The sequence below is a fragment of the Eulemur rufifrons genome, chromosome 3 (assembly GCF_041146395.1).
Source record: "Eulemur rufifrons isolate Redbay chromosome 3, OSU_ERuf_1, whole genome shotgun sequence".
Lineage (NCBI taxonomy): Eukaryota > Metazoa > Chordata > Mammalia > Primates > Lemuridae > Eulemur > Eulemur rufifrons.
In genome coordinates, this window is record NC_090985.1 from 52856825 (window position 1) to 52868992 (window position 12168).

Genomic DNA, 12168 nt, shown 5'->3' on the forward strand with positions numbered 1-12168 from the left:
TAAGCAGTCAATGGTTGAAGAAAGCACAAGAAAATGCTGAAACACATGATAATGAGGAGTACAAATAGGATAAATGTTCAAATTTGCCTCCAAATGATCTTCCTTAGATGTATTAGTTTAATCATAATTCTTTAAAACTTCATCATTATTTCTTGTACCTCACAAAAGGAAATTAATAAACTATAGTGACAAATTATGTCTAACTTGATTTTATTTCAACTGGGAGTAAAAGCTATACATCTCTAATGTGTTACTTGTAAAGCTATATGGAGCAACCATTTCTCTTATGTCATAATTTGAGAGTAAAATATAATAATTCTGAAAACCTTTTTCTAAATCACGTTGTTACATGATGCAAAAAAATTGGAAAATAATTTTTAAAATTCCCAACAGAGTTGGCAAGATCATATACTATTATTGAAAGAGATCATTCATCCAAAAAGGTTGGGAAAAAATGATATACATCAGTGATTCACAAAGTATTTCCTCAGAACAACACTTGCAGGGAATTCTTTAATTTTAAGAATAATGCTTTCATTGTTTTAGAAAAAAAATGATGCATATTTGGTTTAAAATGTGCCTGAAAATAAATAATTTAAGAAAAATTGAATGATTTTTAAATAAATGGAAAGCAATATTGAAATTCAGGTAATTCTTCACCTCCACATAAAATATGGCTGCTAAATAAAATATTTCTATAAAGGTAAGAAAAAAATTTTAAGAGTCTTTGATGTTGTTTTGCAACAATGTTTTAAAATTTGAACTCTCTCCTCACAATGAAAGATTACCACACTCTTCCTCATATCTACCTTGCCCCCTACTATAATTTTTGTTATATTTTTCTCTTTAGATCATCAAAGCTTAAATTTATGTTTTGTTCATTTATATTTTGTGAAAATAATTCCCAGTTGCTATAGTTCTATATTTTTAAATAGGAGTAATGAAAATATGGCACAAGCATTTAGATTAAATGCGTTACACAGAAATTCCTTATACATTTTAATATGCTAGAGAAATATTTGTCTCAGTATATTAATACTTCCCACTCTTCTTTCTCTCTACTCGCTTTTTTCAAATTCTCCATCCTACTAAGAAAGGTCTACTTACTGTGTCTCCAAAAGATGTTTTGGTTTCCCCTCTTTAAGGCCGATGCATAAGTTGTTCCCCCTACCTAGAATGCCAACTCTCTATCTAAAAATATCTAACTTTCAATGTCAAGACCAAGCATTTTCCTCTCTCATAAGTCTTTACAGAACCCTCCAACCTTCAGTGGTATTTTCTTCTGAAGATGTACATCACAAACATATTAAGTCACTAAGCAATTAAAAATCACACATATTGATACTGACCTACTGGAAAGCTATTGGCTGATTATACTATTCATAAAAGAATTTTCATTCTCATACATTGTCTTTCAAACTAAATTATAAGCTCTCTGAAGGCAAGATCTAAGTATTAGATTTTTGTCTCCACATTGCCTTCTGTTTTGTACATACCAGCACCACCAATGTATTCATTTTATAAGCTTCCAGCAACCAGGGAATATAATTGTGCACCATTGTTTGGGCATATACAATGTTCTAAGTTGTTAGTAGATATTTAACTAAACTTTGCCTCTGAGACTGCCAGTGTTTAAAAAATAAAAAGATATACACAAATTACAATGAACATGATCTACAAATTACAATGACTATAATTTAATATGTGAGCATTAAGGAGTTAATTCTTGGTTCTTAGTATTAAGAACTGATACTAAGAAGGTGCTTCTATGTTCTTAATTTTAAAAAGGTACTTCTTGGCATACCTAAAAATAATCTTTATGAACGTGAAATATTATAGATCAATGTGGATTAGAAGACTGGCTTGAACTAAATGTGTAGTAAATCCAAAACATACACTGAAAATTGTTTTTAAGAGGAAACACAAGATACTAATGAATTTATTTTTATTTTCTAATCTGTTTGTCTCATAAAAGTTGAGGGCAAAAAAATTTTAAATTAGTTCATTTAGATTTTCACTTATTTTAAGTAAACGAAAAGCTTGTATAATGGTATCAGTGATGATTGTTTTTCTTTTATTGAAACAGAACAACAAAAAAATCAAGCATCATTCTACATAGGTTAATTTTCCATATTGAAATTCCACTTGAAAAGTGTCATGTCAACTGATAAGGCATAATATTTAGTTTTTAACTTTTGTGTTTTAATATTGTTATACAAGTTTATTATACTGCAAATGTAGTCAGTTATATGTAGAGTACTTATGGCACACAACTGCAGTTGCATTTGATGTTCTTGGAATATATGGATGCAAGTAACAAGAAGCTACTGCTTCATTGCCAAGAAGTCAAGTTTAATTTGCTTTCTTTTCCCCTCTCTCTTCAACTGGCCAACATACAAGTTCCACTGCAAATGCAACAACCAGCAAACACAGATGCCATCATAAATATATAATGCTGCCAAGTAGGAAACCCTACATTGACAAATAACAGAACTCCCCATAGCAACTGGAAGATATTCTGGGCAGCATATTCTAAAGTCTTAAGGCTATATTATAAATGAAATGTATGCATCCCTTGTAACTGAAAAATAAGTTTTTGCTTTTTGAACACTGACATTTACTGTTACTCAGTGGCTAATTTTTCTGTCTAGTTCACAGTCTTAGTGGATTGAGAAATTTTATAAATCTTTCATTCTGAACTTCTGCAATACTTAACTACTGTCACAGAATTCCTGCTGAGGCTTAAATAAAATCTGCCATACTCAATTAAAAAAAAAATCACAAACAACTTTCCAACTTTGCTAACCAAATTCATAGTCGGATAACCTAATTTGAATGTTAAAGTTTAACAGCTGAATGACACTCCTCACCACCATCAGTTGGCTTTGAGACAAAATGTGAAATCAATAAATATTCATAAGCGTCCACTGTGGGACCAATATATGTTAGATGTTGTAGGGGAAAGGAAATTGAAGACAAGTCCCCTAATCGCCAGGAATTTTTCCTCTCATTTCTAGAAATCACTAATTCAAGACGCTGATAAATCAAAGCAGTATTTTGTTGGAGAATCTGATCTCTTGTGGACCATTTTATAAGAAACATCATTTGCCCACAATTGTTCCAAAATCTGAACACCCGAAAGTAAAAATTCCAAGAGTTATACACCAACAGATACACAAACCAGAAGAGAACAGGATCTTTTAACGCAAAGATAATATAGAGGTTCTTTACCTCTGCAAATAGCTTTGGTTTTAAATCCAAAAATATTTTGTACTGATTTTTATGAAATCTTTCCCTATCACAATCACTATGACATGTCAATGCTTTTTGACATTGCCTACAGGCCTCAGTATCTTATGCATTCTTTTCTCAATAAAGCTATTTAGGTCTATGAGTTTTAAAACCAGTTATTTCTAGTTTATCCCCCATCCAAGAAAAATGCATGTATCATGTCCACTGGAAAGCCATAAGAAGACAAATAGAAGGTTCTTTCACTCACATTTTATGAGCATTTGAAAAATGTTACCTATTGGAATGTTTATATCACTAGCATCAAAGCTTACTGAATGGTTATGTCGTCTAAAATTAAACTTAAAAATTCACTGAACACACCAAGGTTAATGCGCACTGTGTGTATTTATATATATAAAAGTGTACTATTTATATATCTTTCAAGTATTTCTATAAATATTTTAACTGGTACAGGTAATAACATATTAAAATTAGTCCTAATGTCACTGAATTGGGCTTTAAAAATTATAATTCCTGAATGTGATATGTAATTTATTTTACATGGGCATATCAGGTGAATTGCTTAATCTGGAACTATTAACAAAACTATTCTATAGCAATCTTAAGAAAGTTACATGCAAAAAACAAGAATATATACATGACATAATTCCATAATTACTGTAATATTTGGCCTGATTTTGGTTAAAATATGCCTATTTTTTGTAGTTTAAAATAATACCAAACCAGTCGGCAGTTTTTATGATCTAAAAATTTTAAAAACTCTAGGTGGCGTACTTCTACAAGCTTGTAGGAGGAAAATTACACAATTGAAAATTCAGCTCTGTATTATTTCTAATCAATGACTGTTAAAATTATGAGCTGAAAACTAGTCCACTGACATTTGAGATTTGTTAATAGAAAAATTAAGTACAAAATTAAAGCTATTAAAATTAGGATATAATTTAAACCACAAAATACTCCGTTTAGACTAATAAATATTTCCATGCGGGAAAAACTTTTTTAGAGATTCTCATGTAGAACAACGAAATATTTAGCAGTAGCCACTCCAAAATGAAAAGAAACAATATTGTATGAAGCTGTATTTACATGTTTAACTTTCATATTTTAAAAAAATCCTTCTCTTTCTAATATTTGTAAGACTGCATTTGTGCAGGCATCAGAGTCATTTCCAAACATACATATTTTGTTGCCCTTAATATTTAAAAACAATTCTGTATACATATAAGGACAACAATATTAAATATGCCAGGTGACCATCACGTACACTACCCAGATCCAGCCGGTGCCAAAGGGTGCATTCCTAAGTGCAGCTCTGTCTCTTGGGTGCCACTCGGGATGCAACCATTTGTTTGGCACCACATGTATTTCCTAACTGCTATTATAATATTTTTCTTAAATCATCATATCTATGGTGCTATTTGAAGTTCTTTTTGGTAAGACATTTTTAGATGTAGTATTTCTTCAATTGTTTTATGCGGAACCACCCAAATTTATTCCCTTCACAAGAACTATAGCCACATTTATCTGAGCAGTTTGTTTTTAATCAGAGTAAGTGGACCATTGGGGAATTACTAACCAATGGGGCTGTGTTGTCTCCTATCCTCTCTTGTCATACTAAGTATGACAGGTAGACCAGTATAGTGAAACTAGATCCAAAATCAGCTGTCATTTGAGCCCAACTCTTGAAACCACTGGCTATAGTTACCACTCTGGAGACCTTCAATTTAATTTTAAATAGATGTGATGTTGATGGCACACATTGCTACCTAGGGTTTTCAAAAGATGTGATACGCTCACACTTTCCCATAATTCTTACCCATATTTTCATGCAATATTTAAGTTGCCTAAAAAGGAATCCACAATTAAAGGAAATTCTTAGTATTATATCTCTCAAGTTAGTTGGGCATGAGCTCAGATTCCTTCAAAGTCACTAATCAATTCTATATTTGGAAAGATTCATCATTACTTGGACTTCCGCAGGTATATATTTCCCCAGTAGTGACTTATTTGCAAGATTAATGTCTCCAAGTTTATCGTTGGTGGCTACAGTTAGTTGAGGTAGAAGAATCTTTCAGAGATCTCAAGACTTGAAAATGAATTTTATGTTCTTATGATGTTTAAGTATGCTTATATGACTAGTAAGGATATAATTTACTCTATTGGAATTCACTCATTTGTGGCTGAAAGTAGTTTGTAGTAGTATGTTTCTAATTTAACTTTTTGGGCATCCAAAGCTTTCTAAATATTAATCAGGTTTTTTATATTAAGAAACAATGTGTATAAAAGTTTTAATATTATTTTTGCCTTCTACTATGCTCACTATAATACAAAGCTCATACTTTCTATACCCCATTGTGGTTTTTACAATTGGGTGCAAAAATACAAATAGACATATTTATTTACATATATATGTATATATGAACATATGTGTGTGCATATATATAGAGATGGATATAATTTCACTTTCTAAAGACCACCCCCTTCTCTTAAAAAATACAAAGTTAAAAAAAGAGCTATGGAGTGCAACTAATATAAATCAAATGAATTCAGCTTTATTCTAAAAAAGAAAATAACAGTGATAATTTTACCTGTGTACTAATTTTAAAATTTCAAAGAGAAAAATATTCCATTAAATATGCAAAACAAACATGTATACCTCAGTTCTTTATTATGACATCTAAAGAAAATAGGGTTGTTAAAAAATAGAATAAAAAAAGGGAAAAAGACATAAAGTGCAAGAGGGGATAACTCAAAGAATGCCAAACACAAACACAATGTAAGAAACAAAGGAAGTAACATGAAGATCTCCACAGAATCATTTGCTCCTTTCAATCACTGTTTTCAAATAAGAGTCTAGTCTACACCAATGGTTCTCAAATTTTAGTGGGCCTCAGGAATACCTGACAAGCTTGCTCAAATACAAATTGCTGGGCCCCATCCAAGTTTCTCATTTAGTAGATCTGGGGTAGGGCTCACCAATTTTCATTTCTAATAAGTTTTCAAGTGACCACACATTGAGAACCATTAACTACTAGACCTTTCTATAGCCCATCAATCTCTCTAAGCATTCACAATATCCTTAGGGTTGGGCAAAATTCTGGGGCTACTAAGAATGACTCCAGCTTACATTTCTCAAGGTAGTCAAATTGCTAAGTATTGCTTTTTCCTATCACTTACATGGTACATATGTGATCTCCTTGGCAGTGTTACCATATTGTTCATGACATGCAGATTAGATTTTTCGAAGTGACTTCCTGATTACAATTTCTTTTACCAGGGAACTAAGTGAAAAAGTGGAGGTAAGCTACTTTTGGAAGTAAGGTTTGTTAAATTATACCTAAACGTGCATAGTATTTTTAATTCTTCAAGTATGCACTCTATGCAGGCATCATGCTAGAAGTTGGAAAAACAATCCTGTACAAAAACAGGGTCTCTGCCCTAGTGGAATTTAAGAATCTACTGGGGGAGACAGATAATCACTTGAAAATATAATTAAAGTGATAAACACTCCAAATGAAAGGCACATGATACCTGTAATTTAAAAGTGTATGACAAACTGATTTACAGAATAGCTAAATGTTTTACATTTCTACTAGTAAAGTATGAAAGCCAGTCACTCTGCACAATCATCAGCACATGGTATTACGTTTTATTTTAGCTACTCTAATAGGTATTTAGTGGTATCCTCTCATAGCTTTAATTTGCACTTCTCTATTAATAGCTAATGATCTTGAATGTCTTTTCACGTGCTTATTCATGCAGCCTCTTTGGTAAATTGTTCAAGTCTTTTGCCCATCCACTAATTGGGTTATTTCTTCCTAATGAATTTTGAAAGTTCTTTATATATTCTATACATGAGTCTTCTGTTGAATATGTGTTTGCAACTATTTTCTGTTTATGGCTTGCCTTTTCATCCTCTTTAACAGGTCATTTGCAAAAAAGTTTTTATTTTTGACAAAATTCAACTTATTGCTTAGGAAACATTATCAGTTGGAGAATCTTGGCTTAACCCTTGCTCAGGATATCCTGTTTTCTTCTAAAAGTTTTAGTCCTACGTGTTACAGTAAGACTCATGACTCATTTAAATTTTTTATAAGATAGAAGGTCTAGGTTGAGGTTTTTCTTTCTTCACTATGACTTTCCAATTGTTCCAACATCATGTGTTGGATGTTCAATTGTTACAATTCCTCCATTTAATTGTTTATGTACCTTTGTCAAAAATTAGTTTTCCAAACTGGTATGGGTTTATTTCTGGACTCTATTCTGTTCCACTGATCTATGTTTCTATCACTGTACCAAAACCACACAATCAGTATCAATCCACATTGTCCTGCTTACTGTACTTATGTCTTAACATCCAGTAGTGCGATTCCTCCAACTTTATTGTTTTCAAATTGCTTAGGCTATTCTATATAGTTCCTTTGCCTTTTCATGTAATTTGGAATCAGCTTGTCTACCTACAAAGAATCATTTTGGGATTTTTCATAGGAGTTGTATTAAAACTTTAACTTAGGGGCAACTAATATTGTAATATGTTGACTATTTTAATCTATAAAAATAGCATTTCTCTATTTACTTAGGTTTTATTAGCATTTGTAGTTTTCATCAAACAGATCCTGTCTGTTTTGTTGGATTTCTACTTAGTATTACATTTTTTGACTATAAATGATGCATATATTGTTAGCATATAGAAATACAACTTGATTTTAGTGTGTTGACCTTGTATTCTGTGGTCTTGCTAAACTCACTTATTAGTTCCAATAAGTTCTTAGAAATTTCTTAGGCCTCTCTATGTAGACAATTGTGTTATGTGCAACTAGGGACAGTTGTATTTCTTTCTTCCCGATCTGCATTCCTTTTATTCCCTTTCTGTATGTTATTGCACTGGTTAAAATGTCAAGTACTGTGTTCAAAAGAAGTGGTAAGACTGCATATCCTTGCCTTGTTCCCAATCTTAGGATGAATGCTTGTCTTTCATCATTAAATACTAAGTTTTATAAATGTTCTTCATCAAGTTGAGGAAGTTTCCTTTTATTGCTGAGGTTTTGTTTTATATCACAAATGGGTGTTGTATTTTGTCAAATCTTTTTTTTGTGTGTTAGTTGATATAATCATTTTTTTTTAAACTTTCTTCCTAATATGATGGACTACATTGATTTTCAATATTGAATCAGACTTGCATTTCTGGAATAAACCCAACATGGTTGTGGTGTATTATTTTTATATATTCAATTTACTAATATTTTGTGTCTATGTTTATGAAAGTATTGGTCTGTAGTTCTCTTTTATTGTAATGTCTTTTTCTTATCTTCTTATTTTGGTATCAAGGTAATACTGGCATCATATAATGAGTTGGGAAGTGTTCCCTCCTCTTGTATTTTCTGGAAAGAATGTGCATAACTGGTGTTATTTATTCTTTAAATGTTCGGCAGTTTCTAATAAGGTTAACCAGCAATCACACTTCAGGTATTTATTCTAGGAAATACAAATTTTACGTTCATATGAAACTCACTACATATATGTTCACAGGAGCTTTATTTGCAATAGGCAAAAACTGAAAACTACTCAAATGTCCTTCCGTGATGAATGGATTTTGTGGTACATTCATACAATGGAATACTACTTAGCAATAAAATGAACAAACTACTGACACAAACAACATTGAGGATCTAAAGGGCAATAAGCTGAGTGAAAAAAGTCAGTCTCAAAGGGTTACATACTTTATGATTCCATTTATATAACATTCTTAAGTGACAAAATTGTAGTTATGGAGAACAAATCGGCGGATATCAAGCATTAGGGTTGGATGAGGGCGTAACTTTAAGGAGTAGCAAGAGGAAATTTCTTTGTAGTAATGTAAATTTCTGTATCCCTATTATGGTGATGGTCTACACATAACATTTCATAAATAGAAAAAAAGGCATATAAAAATTGTAAAATCTGAGTAAGATCTGTACCTGAGTTAATAGTACTGTTGCAATGTCAACTACCTAGTTTGACAATGTACCATGGTTACAACTTCTTGTGAGTCTTATCATGAGTCTTAAGGTATTTTGAAATATGATGCTATAAAAAAATTACAAGTAGGCAAAAAAAAAAAAAAAGTGTATGACCAAGGGTCCTGATCTTACTATTCTGAAAGAAGAGTCAAGAAAGGCTTTGTTCTATATAGAGGGAATGAGTTCAAAGTTTGTGGAAAGAGGAAGCATAACAACTTCATGAAATTTAAGTGCAGCAGAATTCAGAGACAGGGAGAGTAGAGAGAAAGTTTACAATCAAGGAAATCCTCCTTTTGGTTCTGATACTATACAGAACCTAATGGCTATGTTAAGAGCCAACAAATGGAAAACAGAAGAGTTTTAACAGAGCGGGTTGGAGGAGGGGAATGCAAAATGGCATTATTAGTGCTGTCTAGTCACATTCTGCTCTGGTGGAGAATGGATTGAGAGGAAGGGAGGTGGTAGAAAATCTAGCTATCAAGCTACTATAGCAGTTTAGGAGTTGGGTGATGGCGATGAAAATGGAGAAAAATGGACAGATCTGAGAGGAAAAATAGAACATAAAATAGATGGGACGTGGCTGTGGTTTAAAAGACTTAAAAGATTGGTAATGTGGAACTAAACTATTTTGAAGGAATAATGGAGGAATCTGAAGAATGAGATGGTAAGAACAGATACAAGTTTAGACATCTGGCAGTGAAAAAAGAGGAATAGGTTAGTAGAGGGAAGCGGCTTGTGGACATGAGGGAGGATATTTTAAGAAGTGGTGGTGACTTGAGCATATTTTAGTATTAGTAGGAAGAATCTAGTTCAAAGGAAAGAAGAGATGATGAAGAAACAGTGTAAGAAAGGGATGACGTGAAGTTTTGGTGAAAGCAGGACACTCTGTGGTAGAAGGAAATAACGGCAAGTTCAGGAAACTGAAGTATAGCTAAAAAGAAAATGAGGTGGACAGTGGTGGGAAATAACTCAGAAAAGGGTAGCCTACTTTCTTCTGTAGGAGAAAAGGTGGTGAAAGTTGGGTATAGAAATAGGACTGTGTGATATTGGATGTGTTTTTATCTGATGATCTCTCTTTTCTCTTTGAAACAGTAAGAGAGGTGTACTGGTTTGCAAGGGCTGCCACAACAAGACCAAAGCCTAGGTGTCTTAAACAACAAAAATTTGTTTCCTCACAGTTATAGAGGCTAGAAGTTTGAGATCAAGTTATTACCGTGACTGCTTTCTTCTGAGGACCCTCTCTTTGGCTTAGCTGGCCATCTTCTCTCTGTGTCTTCACCTTTCCTCCCAGTGTCTGTGTCCTCATCTCCTCTTCTTATAAGCACACCAGTTACAGGGGATTAGGGCCCGCCTTAATGACCTCATTTTAATTTAATTGCCTCATTAAAGAACCTACCTGATCATACTCTTAAGTACTGAGAGTCAGGATTTCAACATAAGAGTTTTAGGGGAACATAATTCAGCCCAAAACCAGAAGTTACTTGCTATAAGTGAGACAAAAGGTTCAATGTGAAAGAGGTTTAAAATAGTTGTAAATATTTTGAAACAGTTCTCATACTATTACATAAAATCACATCTTAAATGGGTAATTGAGTTTCAATTTAACTTAAAATAAAATTTTGACTTTTTTATTTGATTAAAAAATTATTTTAAAAATCAGAAAATCTGAATTTTAATCCTTCTTCTGCTAACAAGCTATGACCCCTGCATATATTTGGCTCATATTTTTGTCACTCTAAAATGGGTAGGAACAATGTATCTTTCTAGTGCTTACTAGAAAGAGCAGTTCCTTGGGAACCTCTGACATCCTGGTCCTAGATTCTGTTCTGTCACAGGTTAGTTTTCCTGAACCTCAGATTCCTCATCTTAAAATGGAGCACAACTAAATAATCTCCAAAGTCCCTTGTAAAATCCTATAGCTCTATGAGATGAAGTAACATGAAGTTACTTTGAGATTAAGTGGGCTGTGGTATTAGAAAAAAAAGATTCGTTGAAATATTTGCCAATAAAAAGTTGAATTGTATGCTTGTAGCATACCGAAACATTGGTCTTCCCTTTCCATTTTTTTCTACATTCTCTTCTGTCCCCAAATTAATATTATTATTATGGTTAAAGCTGTGTAAACACACCTCTCTTTCACCTTTACTGACTTAGAATGCTAAGTGCTAGGCTGCCATACGCTATTACTTCTTTTGTTATATGTAATTATCTGCTTGTTTTATTAAATGATTAAATTCTAGAATAGCATTTGGGACATGTCTACAGTAAGAGTTTTACATGTTAAATAAAAGTTGAATGATGGACATATTAGTCAGAAACATACATAAGCTGGGTATGGTGGCTCATGCACGTAATCCTAGCACTTTGGGAGGCCAAGGCCGGAGGATCACTTGAGGCCAGAAGTTTGAAACCAGCCTGAGCAACATAGTGTCTCTACAAAAAATAAACAAATTAGCCAGGTGTGGTGGTGTGTGCCTGTAGTACCAACTACTCAGGAGGCCGAGGCAGGAGGCTTGCTTAAGCCCAGGAGTTTGAAGTTGCAGTGAGCTATGATGACATCACTGCACTCTAGCCCGGGCAACAGAGTGAGACCATGTCTCAAAAAAAAAACAAAAACCAAACCAAACAAACAAACAAAAAAACATGACTAAGGTAATAGGAAAGTCTTAAACAGTTTATTTTTCTCATGTAATAATAAGTGCAGAGGTTGGCAATTGACCATGTTGGTTCGAGTGTTCAACAATGCCATCAGGGTCCCAGGTTCCTCTCTAATTCTTTGTCAGCTCTATCTTTGAAATGTAACCTTCATTGTCACATTTGCCATTTCATGGTTGTAAAATGACTGCCACACCTCTAGGCATCTTGTTGGCATTCAAGATGGCCAGAAAGAGGAGAAAAGGGCAAAAAGTGTCACCTT